The sequence below is a fragment of the Lutra lutra genome, chromosome 1 (genome assembly GCF_902655055.1).
Source record: "Lutra lutra chromosome 1, mLutLut1.2, whole genome shotgun sequence".
In the NCBI taxonomy this organism is placed as follows: domain Eukaryota; kingdom Metazoa; phylum Chordata; class Mammalia; order Carnivora; family Mustelidae; genus Lutra; species Lutra lutra.
The window spans coordinates 62,402,201-62,420,102 of NC_062278.1; the positions used below are offsets into that span (position 1 = coordinate 62,402,201).

A 17,902-nucleotide genomic window follows, 5' to 3' on the forward strand; every position below is an offset into this window, starting at 1 on the left:
AGCTTTCAAAGACAACTGTCAGCAAAAAATCCAGGAGTGAAGATGGAGGCAGCCAATGCTGAGCATTTAGCAATAGCACAATGCACCATTTTTAGTGGATAAAATGTTCTTAGGAACAAGCCCTAATGATGATTCCCCCCAAGAAAGAACCTTAAATGAATGCTCAAAGTATTTTGGGGGGTTTTGACTGAGTTGTTTAAAGCTCATCCATTAAAAAGCCGGCATGGAATTCTATGGGTTCAAATATTAGCAATTTAACATGTACTAGCTGTGTGATCTTGGACATATTGCTTCTTTTCTCTGAGTTTAAGTTTTCTCACCTGTAAAATGGGGAATAACATCCACCTTAGAGATTGTTGTAAGGATTATCAATAATACAGATAAAACATCTGGAATATAAAAGTCACTCAATAAATGTTAACTGTTAATCCAACTATTGTGAGTTAAATTGAGCCCTCAAAAGAGTTGGGGTCCTAACCAAAGTAAAGTGGGTCCCACAAAATGGGACTTTATTTGGCTAGGGTTCTTACAGAGGTAATCAAGTTAAAATACAATAATTAGAGTGGGCCCTAATCCAATATGACTAGTGTCCTTATAAAAAAAGGGAAATTTGGACACACAGATAAGCATGAAGAGATGAGAATGTGAAAAGACACAGACAGAAGATGGCCATCTCTAAGTGTGTAAGAGAGAAGCCTAGAACAGATCCTTCCTTCACAGCCCTCAGAAGGAACTGGCCCTGCCGAAACATTGATATTGAACTTCTGAACTGTGAGAACCAAATTTCTCTTGTTTAAACTGTCTAGTTTATGATGCAGCCTAGCTAACGAATACCCAACTAATTAAAAATTTCATTAATCATCAATGTTTACTTTGACTCATCATGGTCAAAGCTGTACGCCTGACATTAGGCAAGATAACTTTATGAACTCTGCTGAGTAACAGTCTACTCCATATATTATCTAGTGCTTTTTCCTTCTTTCTGATTGCTGTTCAGGCAGATACTGCTACAACATAAACAGGATGGCAGAAAAAACCTGGTTTACTTAGGATCATCCAGTTTTTATTAAAGATAACTAAGGGAAAATCATACACAATCATACACACAACCATACACACGTAATTCACTTTTCTACTGTTGAGGGAGTTTGTATGAGAGAGTATCAGGACATTTTACCACACTAATTCCTTTCTCAAGTGAAGGGAAAGACTTATACAGCCATTTACTCATTGCCAACTATGCCTCCTGAATCTGAGGCTGCTTAGATTGTGACAACCTTCCCAACAGAACCAACTAGTCACTAGGATGCATGGAAGCATACATGGTTTAATTGAGGAAGTTGTGTTCTTCGTTGTTTGCAAGAGACTTGTTTTAAGGGTCTCTGACTTTCAAAAGAGGGCTGATAGTTGTCTGGGAGTTGTATCAAAGCCCTTCCACTGAAAGGTACATTTCCATAATCATGTACATTTAAGGGATGTGATTATCTTCATCTTAAGTTTTTCTTTAAATAGCCCTGGCCAGGGGCGCCTGGGTGGCTCAGTGGGTTAAGCCGCTGCCTTCGGCTCAGGTCATGATCTCGGGGTCCTGGGATCGAGTCCCGCATCGGGCTCTCTGCTCAGCAGGGAGCCTGCTTCCCTTCCCCTCTCTCTGCCTGACTCTCTGTCTACTTGTGATCTCTCTCTCTGTCAAATAAATAAATAAAATCTTTAAAAAAAAAAAAAATAGCCCTGGCCTTCTACAGACATGTAGCACATGTACTTAGAAATGGTGATTTTAGGGGTGCCTGGGAGGCTCAGTCGTTTAAGAGAGACCTACTATTCACATCAGCTCAGGTCATGATCTCATGGGTTCTGAGATTAAATCCCATGTTGGGGTCTGTGGTCAGGGTGGATCCCCTCACTTATGCCTGCTCTTTCTCTCTCTCTCTCTCAAATAAATAAATAAATAAAGTAAAATTAAGAAAAAAAAAAACAAGAGGGGAAAAAATAAAATTAATATGTAAGGAATACTAATTAATGCTGTGCACCAAATAAAGCATTTTGTATACCTAATCTAGTTTAATCCTCACATCTATTATTTAAAATATAGATGTACTTGTCACCATACTTTACACAAAAATTGAAGTTTAGTAAGGTTAGGCAACTTTGGTCAGGTCACACAGCCACTGCAATGTAGAACTGGGACTTCAGTGCAGGCAATTTGGACTCCAAAGCTCCTAAATTCAAACTCAGGAAAGAGATTTAGAATCTAAATATCCTAAAAGGTATTTGCAATTCACAGCCTCCTCTAAAGTATCTGAAGTTACGTGGATAGCAGATATCTTGCTAAATCTGACTCAGTTTATTCTCCTTAAGAAGAAATCAGTTATTTACAAACACAAACTTCAATCAACTTCAATAAAATTAATTTCATTATAAGAATACCTGAAGGTCTTTTAGATTCAATACAGTGGCAGCTTTTTTATGATTAGTATTCTAGGAACTTTATATAGTCCATTTACTTCTTGGAGATAAGCAATCACCTCTCAAAGCTCTAGTAGGAAGGTATTCCACATGAGATACCTTACATTAGACCAAGAATCAAGAGCTCCACGTTCAAATTCTGCATCTCTCACTTATTAGACTGTATAACACTGGCAAGTACATGAACTTTTCTGAGCTTATTCCCTCATCATGGATACAACAATAATGTTAAATAGATGACCATTAAGGTCCCTTCAAGTTCTAACACTATATGACATTGAGAATCTCTTCTAAAGTATAAAAAGCCTAGATAGATAACACTGGATAAAACCTCTAAGATAATCTATGTGATAATGCACAGGCCAGGGTCTACTTGCTCTCAGGCAATTAGATGGTCTTTCTTCGGTATCTAAGTTATAATAGTGATGGTAGTGATAAAAATAATAGTAGTATAGCTAAGATTTATTGAGCACTTGCTATGTGCAAACCACCAAACTAAGAATTTTACAAGTATTGTCTGATATTTAACTCAACACAACAAGAGATGAGGTAGACGCTATTATTTTTCCAATTTTCCGAAGAAGTAACAAAGGAACAGAAAGATTAGATAAGTTGATTGGGTCTATACTCATAATAAGTGGCGAGACCAAAAAGAGCTCTATTGACATATCTTTGTTTCCTGTGCTAGTCTATCTGTTCCCCAAGGACAAGAACTTTGCTTTATTCATTTAGCTTAGCACTGTGTCTGGCAAATAGTAGGGGTCCATTTATTGTGTAGACTAAAAAGAAGAAAGAAAATGAAGGGGGAGAGTAGAGAGGAAGAAAGGAGAAAAAGAAAGGATATTTAGACATGCTATGTTCTTAAATGTTAATTTTCTTCCTTTATTACTTTAACCCTGAAATCACAGAAAAACATCTACACTTATGCCAGGCATCCTGGGGCTTGGCAATTTCTCCGTCCTGGGGATTCTATACTATATTTTCTGGTACAAGTCAGTGAAGCAGCTACTGTTACCTGGTTTAGTATCCTAGCTAATTGATGCTCTTGCCTCATCTCTTAATTTCTGATGTTGAGACTAACAGAAGAATATAGTTTATTCTATCACACTGATGTTCTGGGAAAAAAGAATGCCCTTAATGCTGGCCTCTTAACGCACTGATATAAACTAAGGTGAAAGAAGAACTGTTCTCAGCAGAAACGTACTTCCAGGCCTAAAGGCATCCATGAATAACATTAACTAGTGGTATCAAAATTTGAGAACCCTAAACAAAATGTTTTGATGCACTAGACACTGTCCCTTTCTGCAGCCTCTGCTATTGTCATGTGACTGCCAAATGCAGCACAAAACGGATCTCTAGAGCAGCCTCTCCAAAGCAGGTCTTAACTACCCTATGTTGACTTTACCTCTACTTGGCTTCATCCCTACTTATTTACAGTTAGAATTTAGTGGATAACAGAAACCATAATTATAAACACGCATACAGTAAACACAGGGCCCGTTACTTATGTTTAGCAAAAGCAGTTATAGATTTTTAATACAATCTGATCTTATCTGATATGAAGAAAGTTAACATACATTACATGTTTGTGTTTTCAGTGAGGTAGAGATTGGGAAAGAGGGGGCGGGGGGATCCGGTGATAGAAAAATGGAGAGGGAGAGATGAAGAGAAAGTGAATTCTCAGGAAACTGATGGCATTGATCATATTAACGCTGATTTGTTTATTCCTATGTGGCACAGTATATCTAAAGTGAGAAGTAACTCAGTCACGGAATATCTCAGCATTGTGTGAAAAATAAGTCTAAAAACTTTTCTCATGGCAAAAATAAATATAAAGCATATTGCAAATAGTATTATGTAAATTCCTGATTATAATGAAGATCAATTCTTACATATTCATTCCTCATTTTAAGGATAGAATTTATCCGTAGTAGTCTCATCTCTGTCTATTTAGCAGTATGAGAACTAAAGGAAGTCCAAAGACCCATCCAGAATATATAACAACTAACAAATTTCTAAGCTTTCTATTCCTCTATTTCCAATACAACTCCAGATGTTTTATTCATATACGCATTCATTCAACACTTCCTGACCACCTACTTTGTATAAAGCACTGTATTAAAAGGCTGTGGATAGTCCTCTACTTATCTCGGTACCTGTTTCCTACTCCCAAAGAGGTTAAGTTCATATTACGGTGATTAAGAAAACAAACAAACTAACAAATGAAAACAGCTTAAATGGAACAATATAAAGAAAAGATACACTAGCTCTAAGATTTTTGTTACCAGTTATCAATGGCAACTTCTTAGCCTTTCATTAATATAGCATTGCTAAGGAAAATAATGCAAGTTATTTGAAAAAGTTTTCAATCTCAGGAATTTGGGACTACCAAATACATTATTTACTTAAATACTTTTTATATTAAGTTGCCATTTTTATATTGCATTTAAAGAACTTGACTTAATTGGTATAAATTAGTCTCTAGTAGCTTGTCTATGCTAAAATTGTAGATATTTGTCAGAAAGTAGGTAGAGCTATTAACATCTAAAACATCAACACTTAGGAAAAAATACCAGGTGACAGGGATTTTGTCAAAAGTAAAGGTTAATATTCCAGACTTAAAATCTACAGCCAAATTTCAGACCCTTTCCTAGGACTACCATTAAGTAAGTTTTACTGTTCTCTCTCTCTCACTTCCACCCAACTGCAACAGACACATGCACAAATCAAGAAATCATCTTATAATATACTTAAATTCTCTGAATATGCCCCATGTGTCCACTAATAGCCAAATGCTTTCAAATCTGTTCAGCTAAATGGATCAATAACTACATCCAGTCTCACATAGTGGGGTTGCCAACATGGTGAAACTGAGCCAAACACAAATTGTCTCTACCAGGACAAAAATTTTTATCCACCCAGTAATCCAGAGAGATCGACTTTTCCTAGGTATCCTTTAGACAGGTTAACATGCACATTATCTACAGCAGTCAACAGCTAATAAAAAAAAAAAAAAATGTTGAGACTAGGACGAAGGGTTTGGAGAAAACAGTGGGTTTTATAATAAACCAATGTAATAGTTCAAGGTCTACATCAAATAAGAATCTTTCAAATTCAGAGTACACAAAATACGTATCAGCTAGAGCAAACTGCTAACAAGCTTCTCTGTACGCTCACTCATATGACACAGCTGCAAGAAACAATTGAGCAGGTGCAACCAAGCTTTTGAGAATTCCTGCCTGTTGCCCAGGAACCACAACAACGCACAGTTGAGATTTTAAACAGGTGCAAACATTTTTCCATTCCTCCAGTGCTTGAGACAGTACAGCAGACAGTACATCTGCAACCACTCCTTACCTAAAATCACCACAGAAAATAAACTCCAAAGCAGCAAAAAGAAGTTTGAAAATAAAACAATAATGTCTAAAACAGTGGTTTTGCTATAGTCTCTGACCCCATATCAGCAGTCACTTTAATAATACAGTTCCATAAAACACTGTCTAATCTCTTCACCAGATGCATGCTTTGTAATTAAAATTATTCTGCCCCATCAAATCTTAGAAATGTTTATTTGGTTCTTACAACAGAATGAAATGCAAGGTATGTATAAAATGCACTCTCCTTTGAAGCTGTCAATATTTGTAAGTGCTCAAAAATTAACATTTTCACATTTTGAAATCTGTAAGCAATTTTAATACACAAAACTAGTAACTTGTCAGCTAATACATAGATTTACATAACTATAAGTAATTCAAATACATACCTGTGTAGCTATGGGTCACAGACAGACGTGAAATTTATCAGGCACTCTGAAATGCAAAACAAATATATAAGTAAAAATTAGTTTTCTAAGTGGAGCCAGTATTTATGCTGAGGTAGTTTCTGCAGAGAAGTAGAAAAGACAGCATCCTTAAAGAGGTGAATAATTTTATATCTATATTTTCCCCAGCAGATATTTCAGACCACCCCAAATTCATATGTGTGAATAAACACACAAAGAGTCCTTTAGCAATGTTATCAAAAGCAAGTACCAGCGAGGGACTAATACTCACCATGGCCCCTAAAACGAAAATGCTTTCACTAGAGGACGAAGCAAACACTTAAAAATGATTTCTTTTTTTTTTTTTTGGTATTCTTCCAACACCATAGCCTTCCTAAAACAAATATGACTGTTACTCTTTAAAATGAAACCACTCAGATTCATCTGCACTCAGTTTGCATAGAACACAGGTAAGGAAGAAAGGTGCTTTTGTAGAGCAATCCACAAACATGCTTGCATAAATAAATAAATAAATAAATAAATAAAACCTTTGAATGTTCATTAACTTTAGGTTACAACAGCAAATAGGAGATTATTTCTCTACAAGAGGGAAGGCTGAAGTCACACCAGATATAATGCCTCAAGCCAGCCCACTTTGAGAAAACTGCCAGTGAAGTATAAATACAGAAGACTACGTAAATCCAGCTCAAAGTATGCAGAGTTTACGATTAGACCTGAAACATATTTGTATGTAGGTGGAAACTGCATTGCATCATGTGGCCTCTGGACAACTTGGACTCTTAAAAATACCATAATTCTTTCTGAAAGCAAACTGAAATGTTTAATTTACATATTTCTAAGCATGGTTAATGAAGGTAAGAAGTCAGTAGGTCTACATACTTGCCTAGAAGTGTATATAGGAAATAATCAATTTTGATGGTAAATTCAATGAAAACCATCTTCATACACTTCTGATGGGACTGTGAATTGCTAAGAAATTTTGGGAAACTATTGGGTAAGATGTATCAAGAACTTAAAGTTTTTACTCGGTGATTTTATTTCTAGGAATCTATCTTAACATGACTGAAAACCATAAATCTGCAAAGGAAAAATTATGATAGCAAAAGAACTAAAAGCAAACTACATGTTCCAACAGTGGAAAAAGTAACTAAATAAAGCATAGCACATCTATGTAAAGGAATATTTTGCAACAATCCATAAGGTAACTTGTGGTACTATAATGTTATATAAATATGTAGGGTACCAACTGCATGGACATAATGAAATTGTGTAGATGACGAAAAACAGAAAGAACATACAAAATATTACAAATGATTAGATCTTAGATAATTAGATTACAGATCATTTTAATTTTTGCTTTTTATTTTTGCATATAGTCTCTGCAGTAAACATTACTTTTACAATAGGAAAAAATATTAGCTAGCAGGGTAGGAATAAAAGAAAAAAGTAATAGAGTGCCATATGGAAATCATAAATCTAACCTTCCTAAGTGAAATAAATTAATTCAGTCACACATAAAATCCACTAAGTACACCTACAGTGAGAAACTCATCTTCACTATTTCCTCAGAGGGGTACAGCCAGGGTCTCTTTCATCCCACTGCTTTAGAATCTACACCAGTAATTCAATAACACATTTTTAATAATCTTAGTTAAACTTCTTTAATTATGCAGAGTGAAATGATGGCAAGAACAATTTAGGACTGCAAATCTGTTCAACCTATTATAGACTAATTTATTCACTAAGTCAACAATATTTAGTGAGCATCTAGTACATGCAAAGTATTGTATTGGCATTATGATATGCTAAAAGATAAAACAGACCATATCTTACCCTCATAGAGCTAACTATTTAAAAGTGCTAAAAAATATGCTCATATACCTTCCTATTAACTTTGGCTAGAAACCCAAAACTGTTCTTAAAAAATAAAGTCTTAAAAACAAAAAACCAAAACAAGGAATATGTATATATAGCTCACATAGAGATGTAAATACAATACAGTTTAAGGTATTTGCGATAGATAAGGTACATTTTAAAACCAGAAAATATGTATCAGACTTATTTTTTCATATTATTGCACAAAAACTGGTATTTAGGTAACATTCAAGAAAGAGTCATGAGTACACGAGTGTATGTCACTTATAAAATGCCCTAATAAATTCCTTTAAGTATTTAATTTTGTTTGTTATATGACCTACTTTTTGTTAACAGAGAATTATATAAAAGAGTACAGGTATGAAGGCATATTTAATCCAACCTCAGATGCCAGATGTCTAAGCCTGTCTTAGATTATCTAAAGCCACACAAAACATATGCACAATTATTAACAGGCTATAGTCAATTTATTGACAACCAAAGTAGAGAAGTGGTTACTTGCTAACCTTGCCAAAGACACTGTTGCGTCTTTAAGGCAAAGGAAAGGAGACAGGATTGGAGAGATGAAAGCTGAGGGGATCTCTATCAGCCAAAAGTGGTGATGGGGGTAGGTGAGACCATTTTTATCGTGTGGATAAAATGATGCAGAATAGAGCTTCTCTTAAGAGCAGTTCAGCTTCCTTTTGGCCCATAACCATATTGTAACCAGCATTGGCCCCTCTGAAGCAACACAGGATGGTTTTAATGGGGTCAGCTTGCATGAGGTGGTGACAAGAACGAAGGGAAGCTAGCCTATCATGTGAGCGATGATCTGTTGGTCTGGAGCTCGATGGAGCTCTGCCCAGCAGCAGTTATATGATGTGGCAAGGTAGTTAAGAGATTAGCTTTTACCCTCAGAGAAACCTAGAATCGAATTCCAGGGCTCTCTCTTCAGTTGTGTGGTCTTGAGCAAGTAACATTTTCCCTGTCTGTAAAATGAAGATCATGTTACCTACCCTTACAGGAGTGTTTGTGCCTATTACATGTTATAGAAATGTAAAGGAACTAGCACACTGCCTGCTATAAAGTAAGCATTGTTGAAAGGAAGCTCTTAGTACTGCTCTAGTTGTTTGAGAAAAGGAGAGGATATCTGTCTCTTTAAGCTAAAGTGCTAACTTAAGCAGGAGTAAGGAGATAGAAAGATGGCTTACTCAAGATATCATTCTATATTCCACAGCTCATCCAGAGCCAGTCAGGGATGTTCACAGAGTATCTCTGAATCAGGAAACACTGTAACAGTAGTAATAACCACAATAAGCAACTCTAACCAGCCTTTTAAAGCACCATTCCTATTATTGAAGAGCAAGACAGTAGGATCTCAGTATTATGGGCAGCAATACTGCCCATTTTTTCTTTTTTTTTTTTTTAATTTTATTTATTTATTTGACAGAGAGAGATCACAAGTAGATGGAGAGGCAGGCAGAGAGAGAGAGAGGGAAGCAGGCTTCTCGCCGAGCAGAGAGCCCGATGGGGGACTCGATCCCAGGACCCTGAGATCCTGCCTGAGCCGAAGGCAGCGGCTTAACCCACTGAGCCACCCAGGCGCCCATGCCCATTTTTTCTGAGTGAAAAATGAGGGCTTATTTTTCATACTTTACTGAAACAATCAAGGAACAGAAAATAAGGATGAAATAAATGTAATTACTCAACAGGACCAAGGCCAAGGTGTTGTGGGCTCCTTAACAGTCAATCACAAGTGGCAGAAGCACCTTTTTATGTTATCTAGGGAGATCCTGCAAATGACCTGAGCTCACAAATAATATAAGGTACGCAAATAGAAATATAGAGTCAGTTTTTCTCTCCTGGTTTGGAATATATAGTGAAGGAATAATGATGTTGTTCTGACAGTCCTTATTCCTGTTTTGATTTGGAGGACAGCACAGATCCAGAATTGTTAAATGGTGTCTCCAGAATCCCATGCAGATGATATAATCCCTAGAGTGGTTTGGGTCACAAGAGGGTGAAGTTGCTATCTGCACCATTCCAGATGGAGATATACTACAGAGGATTTCTGTTAAGTTCTTTCTACTTCCAGGTTGGCACAGCTGTATTCCCCAGGGGGAACTGAACAAGTCCAATTCTGTGCTGTGAAGTGCAGGAAAGTTTATCTTCCCTCCATACTGGTTAGGCCTGGCTAGAGATGGAAGAAGGGATCCTCAGTGGTACCTCATGGGCCATTAATAAATCGGACAGCTAATTCATTTAAGGCACTGAAAATGGCCTCAGCAGGTTCTGTAGGGATCAGTGGCCCCATAAAAGAGCTCTGGACTTAAATTTAGACCACAAACTACTTCCCCAGTGACCACATAAGCATCCTTAGGAACATTTTAAGTGCTTTACATGTTAAGTTTGACCTATTTTGAGAAAAGACACTTTGTAAACCAAAATATTTTAATTTTATTTCATATATGTTTACTTCTGCGCCAACTACTGAGCAGAGCTGAAAGCTCTATCACTATTATATTGTATTATTAAATGTTGAATTTAATCATCAATAAAGCCAATTTCTTTTTTTTTTAATTGGGCTCCCTAATTTCTGTGGTTTTATCTGAAACAGAAAGCCTATGAAGGGTAGGATGAATTATAATTTTAAAAGTAGACTTGAAAAAACTAGTTAATTATGCTTATTTTTGTAAATTACTAAGCTAGATTTAGCCCTTCACACTTAAATCTTTCTTCCTATCAGAAAGAGGAAGTATGAGAAGCATCATTTATCTATGTATCAACCCTGTGAACTGGAAACAGATAAAGGGCAATAAGGAAGGAAAAGGAAATCATACGATAAATACCCGTTAAGCCAAGAGCACAGTTTGTCTGTCTATACCTTAGGTCAGACTGGCTATAATAAATCCACTACAACTGAGCTTATAAAAAAAATGCTAGGTTTGAATTTTCTAGTATTAATGGCTACCACTTAAAATGAAACAATTTAATATCAATTTTTATGTATAAACATGATGAATTTGAACTCTCATACAGAAATCTGATCTATAATATGCTGTAAATAACTCTATTTATTCTACAATCCACACTTCACAGTACCTTAAAGAGAAAATAGTTTTATTAAATAAATGATATTTTAGGGGTGCCTGGGTGGCTCAGTGGGTTAAAGCCTCTGCCTTGGGCTCAGGTCATGGTCCTGGGGTCCTGGGATTGAACCCCGCATCGGGCTCTCTGCTTAGAGGGGAGCCTGCTTCCTCCTCTCTCCCTCTCTCAACCTGCCTCTCTGCCTACTTGTGATCTCTGTCTGTCAAATAAAATCTTTTAAAAATTTTTAAAAAATTGATATTTTAAAACTTTAATTCGTATATCAAAATTTAAGAGCAAGTCAAGAAAATGAATCAAACTAGAATTTAGATAAACATTAAGAATTATACCCTCATATATAAGTTGAAATTATGATTATGGAAAGGATTTATTCTCAGGCAATGTGAAAGTTCTACTGACCTGCATGTACACATCCCTGGGGTATCAATTTAGATATTTTCCTCCCCCAGCATCTGATGTCCTGTCCTTAATCTTAGCATAATAATAATAACACTGGATTGTAATTGTCTTTTACATAAAACTATAGGCATGTCCACGGGGGTTTTGTCTTATTCACTCTACATCTCTAGTCCTTAGCACAATACCTAAAAAATAGTAGGTATGACTTAAATACCGGTTAAAGAAATGTTGAGTGAATTGTGCTACCATCTATTCCTGAAGATTAAAGAAATTCATACTGCATTAAAAAAAATAAGGAATTACATTCCTAAACAAATTATTTTTCAATATTTAAAGAACTGGCTTTCTGAACCTCTTCTTTTACTTTCCATCCTACTCTTCTCTTAATCAGTACAAAACCAAATGGTGAGAGTCCTAGTCTCAAATGTTCACAACAGATTAAAAAGCCTTGTTGGTTTGGCCCCAAGGTGGGCAGGGGTGAGTGCTCCAAATCCCTTTTGTTAATAGACACCTGGTACGGTATGATAGAAGCTGAGTCAGAGTTCCCTGAAAGAGTTCTGCAGTCCCCAACCAATTGTGTGGTTCTTCTACTCTTCCTGAGGGGCCAACTGATGACAGATCTCACCATTATTTTATTCTTTCATAGCATTTATGACAGTTTGAATTACTCATGTGGTTATTGGTTTATGTGCTTATTCTCTTTCACCTCACTAGGTTGTACACTCCATAGAGGCCACATTATTTTGTCTGGCACTTGATATCTAGGGTCTAGTTTAGTGCCTGACATACGATAAACACTCAGTAACTATTAGATGCATAAATATGAGGTTTGGAGCAGCAGTTTTTAATCATAATAGACTGCAAAATTAGGTAGGTAAAAGCAACCCCTACCATTATTTTTTTCTACATTCCAACTCTGTCTACCACCTGGAAACCTCAGTACTGTAAGAACGCTTTTATTATAAATCCCATTCAATCAATGGCAAATCAGGAAAACCTGAAAAGCAATTCTAGGTAGGCTGAAGGTGGAATATCTAGGAGAAGCAATCGAATTATAATGAGAACAGCAACTACTTCCAATTAGAAGTTTGGGGTTTGAATTTCAGCTTACAAAGCGTGTATCCTAGGGGAACTTACATAATCTCCCTAATACTCAGTTTCATCTTATTTAAAATGGGGGGATTTTATCTAACATGAGTTTTTAATGGCAACTGAATGAGATTATATATGTGGAAGCAGCTGGTAGTATAATTTATGGCACTTAGGAAAAGGGGTTCATCACAAATTAGTTTTTTTGCATTGGCCAGCCAGTCTGCAGCAAGACAGAGAGATGATTTGACTAAAAGCCCAGGAACAGACATTTTAGATAGAGAAAAATGGAAGAAACAAGAGGTCAAAGGAAGGGAAAAAAGTAGGTGCTGGGGACTGTAACTAAAAAAAATAAATAAATAAATAAAAAAGATGGAGTAATAGGACTATAACAGCAGTTAGAAATGGAAAAGACTTTAAAACATGATAGAAAAATTGCCAAGAAATCTATTAGCTTTTCCTTTGGGTGACACAGCCTTCCCCACATATAAATAAAATAATTGCTACTATTATAGTTAGGAGAAAGATCAACCGAAATGTACATTAAACACATATTAGAGGTTTAACATTCTTCCCATGATTTCACATGCTGGAAACTCAGCCTGTGTAAATATAGCCATGAACTTTATTATTTACTATGATAAAGTAACAGCATATCCTCCTGTAGGTACTACCTGCAGAGTTATAAAAGGCAAATGTGTACTTGCTCTTTAGGTACAATTACAAGGCAGCAGAATGTAGAATTAGCCCCTTTCTTTGCATTCTGTGCTTATCAGACAGTGGTTACCAACACTGAAGAAGAAACTTGGTATCGTGAAAACTTTGTTGGAAATTCTTTTTTCACACTTCAGTGCTTTTATTTTTCTCACTGCTTTAGTCAAACTTATGTCAGCTCCCTTAATAAAATTATTTTCTAAATCATTATCTTTCTAGTCTCTGCATGTGTGTGTGTGTGTGTGTGTGTGTGTGTGTATTCTTTGGGCTGTTCTTACAAAAAGAAAGAGGATAAGAGGTCTTAGATGCATTGCATACCAAAAGTAACCACCATGCCTCCATACTTCTACCTCAAGAAATGCCCAGCTGGTATCAAAAAGCTCATCAAAAGAGTCCATTGGAATTTATAGTCTTTGCCCATCTGTGGTGATTAAATGGTTTCTTAAGTCTGTGTTCTAAGACTGTCATCTTCATGAGGGCTGAAATTGTGTCTATTTTTCTTTTTTTTTTTTTTAAGATTATTTATTTATTTATTTGACAGAGAATGATCACAAGTAGGCAGAGAGGCAGGCAGAGAGAGAGCAGGGGGAAAGAAGGCTCCCCACTGAGCAGAGAGCCCAACACGGGACCTGATCCCAGGACCCCAAGACCATGACCTGAACCAAAGGCAGAAGCCCAACTCACTGAGCCACCCAGGCGCCCCTCTATTTTTCTTTCTTTTATCTCATCACCAATACACAGGGATAGGCACCCAATATTTAGTCACTGAATGTTTAATTCATTTATTAAACAAAAATTTATTGAGTATTTACTCTGTACCAGTCATTTTTCTAGGTAGTAAAGATATAGGAATGAACAAAAAGATGAAAATTTCTGACTTCATGGAGATTATATTTTTGTGTGGCAAGTGACAATAAGCAAGAGAAACAACTGAAATATATAGAATGATAGACAATGGTCCATACTAGGGAAGTAAAATAAAGCTAGGAAGGGAGAAATAAGTCTTGGAATGGGGGAGGTTGGTGTAAAATTTTAGATAGGGCAACTGGTAATGATATAATTGAAAGATCACATTCAGGTAAAGACCTAAAACAAATGCAGAAATGAATTAGGAAAATATTCTTAGCGAAAAGGTATTCAAACATAAAGAATAGAAGTAGGAAGGCCCTCTGAGAAGAGTATGCTTTTCTGTTTCCTATAATATCAGGCTAGAGTCACAGAAATATTCCTTTTAAAACACAGAGGTGCTGTATTTAAAAGAAAAAACACACAAACACATATACAAACAAAATTTTTTAAATGTCTGGTCTCATGAAAAGAAATTAAAATTCCAAAATGACAGAAAGAAAAAGGAATATAAATATACATATTATTACGATGATACCACAACACCCAGGCACATTATCCAATTCAGTAATAACCAGAGGATCTCAGGGACACAAAGCGGGTTTACAGTAACTGCAATCACAGAGAAAGGCAACCACGTAATATACCTGTAGTACACAGAAGAAGCAAATCTCTGCTAGGACACCTTCAACAACCCAGGCCATGTGGGAGTCTCACAGAAAAAGCACACCACAATGAAGAAAAACTCACATATCAAAAATGTCAAACACACGAAGAAAAGTTTTTCTATAAATAAGTCAGCAGATTCAAAAGTGTTTTATGTCAAACATGAACATTAAGTTAGAAAATGAACAGAGCAGTCTTAAGATCTGAAGTGACAGAATATTAATCTCAGACTTTAGTGGGGCAAATATTTAAAATGATAAGAAATTTTATTTTTTAAATTATTTTATTTATTTGACAGAAGAGAGAGAGACAACAAGAGAGGGAACACAAGCGGAGGAGTGAGATGGAGAAGCAGGTTTCCCACTGATCAGGGAGCCTGATGTGGAGCTTGATTCCAGGACCCTGGGATCATGATGTAAGCCGAAGACAGATGCTTAACAACTGAGCCACCCAGGTGCCCCTAAAATATAAGAAATTTTAAAAGAAAAAGGAAAAAATAAGGAGAAAAAAACATGAAAAAGGCAGATTTGATTAAAAAAGGAAGACATTCATATAATTGAATTTTTATTAAAATTAATATATGAAATGAGGTTATATCACATTAGATGCAGCTAAAAGAAGCATTACTGAACTGAAAGATAATTCCAAGGAATTTACTCAGAATAAAAAGATGAAAAACATAAAAAATAGATTAAGGGATATAAAAGAACAAGAAGATCTGACGTGTCTAAAAAAGTATTTGAGAATGAGGGTAGTTTGGATTTTAAAAAGTCCTTTTACGTGATGTTTATGAGAGACTTAGCTAATATATGAGAGAGAATGAAACTACAAGAATAATAAAAAGTAAAGTAGGCATATCACTGCTTAACAAACTAGATTCTAAGTAAAAGCATTATTAAATACTAAAGATGGTCATTACATAATGAAAGTGAAGTAATTCATCAACAAGATAGAGTAAACTGTCTAAGAATCTAACAGCATAGATGTAAAATATGTAAAACAAAGCAAAATTCTCAATCATAATAGAAAACGTGGTCATATTTCTATCATTAATTGCAAGACTAAGCAGCTCAAAAAAATAATGCTAATTTAGTAAGGCAGATCTAATTAAGAAATCTAAAGCCCTCCACCTAAGAATTAAAAGATATACATGTCTTCCAAACACACATGAAAAATGTACAATAACTGTCCCTTATATCAAGTCACAAAGTAAGTCTCAACACATTCTAAAGAATTAAAATCATTATATTAGCTCCTCAAAGCATAAATTCAGATTTTAATAACAAAACCATTTTATGCCCCCTAAATACCACCAATTAAGTGGGATCTTTTCTTAAATTAAAGTTTCACATAAGTCATAGGTCAGAGAATAATGAAAACTTAAAAATTATAGAAAATATGTAGAACTTAATGAAAATGAACACAACATATAGCAAAACTCAAGGGATGCAAAGCAAAGGAAATGTACAGCTTTAAATTTTTATGTTAAAAAGAAAGGAAAATGCATAGCTTTAGATCTTTATATTAAAAAGAAAAAACTAAAAATTATCAAATTAGAAAAGGTACAATAAAGTAAAATAAAAAATATGAAAGCAGGAAAATAACAAAATAATATCATAAATAAATGACATAAAAACAGATCAACAACAGCAAAATAAAATTGGGTTCTTTGAAAAGACTAATAAATTGCTGGGAAGTGTTATTAAAAAGAGAAGGTATGAATAAATAGCATTAAAAAAGAAAAAAAAAAGAACAAACCTGTGTAGAGATTTAAAATAATTACTGAATACTATGTACAACTTCATGGTACTATTTAAGCTAAATATTCAAGCTATTTTAGAACTTATATGAAAAGACAATTTTATTGAAAAATATAAGTAGTAGGAGCCTGGGTGGCTCAGTGGGTTAAGTAGCTGACTCTTGATTTCAGCTCATGTCATGATCTCAGGGTTGTGAAAATGAGCCCCACCTTGATCTCAGCACTGGGCATGGAGCCTGTTTTAAATTCTCCCTCTCTTTCTACCCCTCTACCCCCACCCCTCCCAAAAAAAAAGAAAGAAAAGAAAAAATAATAATAACTGGCTTGAGAGGAGCTAGAAAAGCTAAATAGACTACTGTAAGTAAAAATGTTACATAAGTAGTTAGGGCCCAAATACATTTGAAGACATTTAGTAAACCTTCAAACCCAGTTATGGTCTATGTTATAAAAACTACCAGAGAAAACAGGAAAGTATCTCAACTCATTGTATAAGACTATTAAGAATCAATATCAAAACTAGATAAAGGTGTCATGAGGAAGGAAAATTATTTGCAATAATGAAGATTAAGAGGTACAATCAAGCAAAGAACACTCAAGGAAAAAAGATAAAAATAACTACAATTTATATACTTCCTATGAGGTGTTTTGCCAAGAGTTTTATATATAATTTAATCTGCACATTAGCCAGGTGAGGTAGTTTTATTTTCATCTTTATCACCATTTTATAAAAGAAGAAAGTGATGCTCAAGTGATGCTCTTCTCTTTGAGACAAGAAACTGGCTCAAGGTCACAGAGCTAAAAAGTGGCAGAGTTTGGTGGTAGCAGACTAAAGCCTATTAATTAAATACTACCTCCTACTGTTTCCTCATCTTTTTTAAAGTACATTCAAATAGAACACTATGTCTTTATAACACTAAATCTTATTTTTGAATGCAATATAATTTTGGCTTTCAGCAGTTTTATTATAAAATTCCTAGGCATTGTTTTCTTCAAATTTATTGTTTGGAGTTCACTAAGCTACTTGAATCTATGTATGTCTTTTACAGGGAAGTTTTAACCTTTAGGCTTAAAATTTTTTTCTGCCTCATTCTTTATTTTTCAATTACCTACTTATATGCAAGATCTTTTTAAATGTCCAGTCTCCTGAGAGTCTACTTCTTTTTTCCTTCTTTCTTTCACTCTTTTTTAGATAGGATACTTTTTATTGATCTATCCTCAAGTTC

At 35.2% G+C, this 17,902-nt stretch overlaps 1 protein-coding gene across 2 annotated transcripts in view; it reads right to left on the reverse strand.

Annotated features, from left to right (window-relative positions):
* ZBTB20 (zinc finger and BTB domain containing 20) overlaps window positions 1-17,902 on the reverse strand; it is an 814,654-nt gene that overhangs the window by 578,152 nt on the left and 218,600 nt on the right. For both annotated transcript variants that reach the window (XM_047725341.1, XM_047725317.1), the window contains exon 4: window positions 6,227-6,272. The gene's annotated coding sequence lies outside the window, so the exon portion shown is untranslated. The remainder of the gene's footprint in view (window positions 1-6,226; window positions 6,273-17,902) is intronic.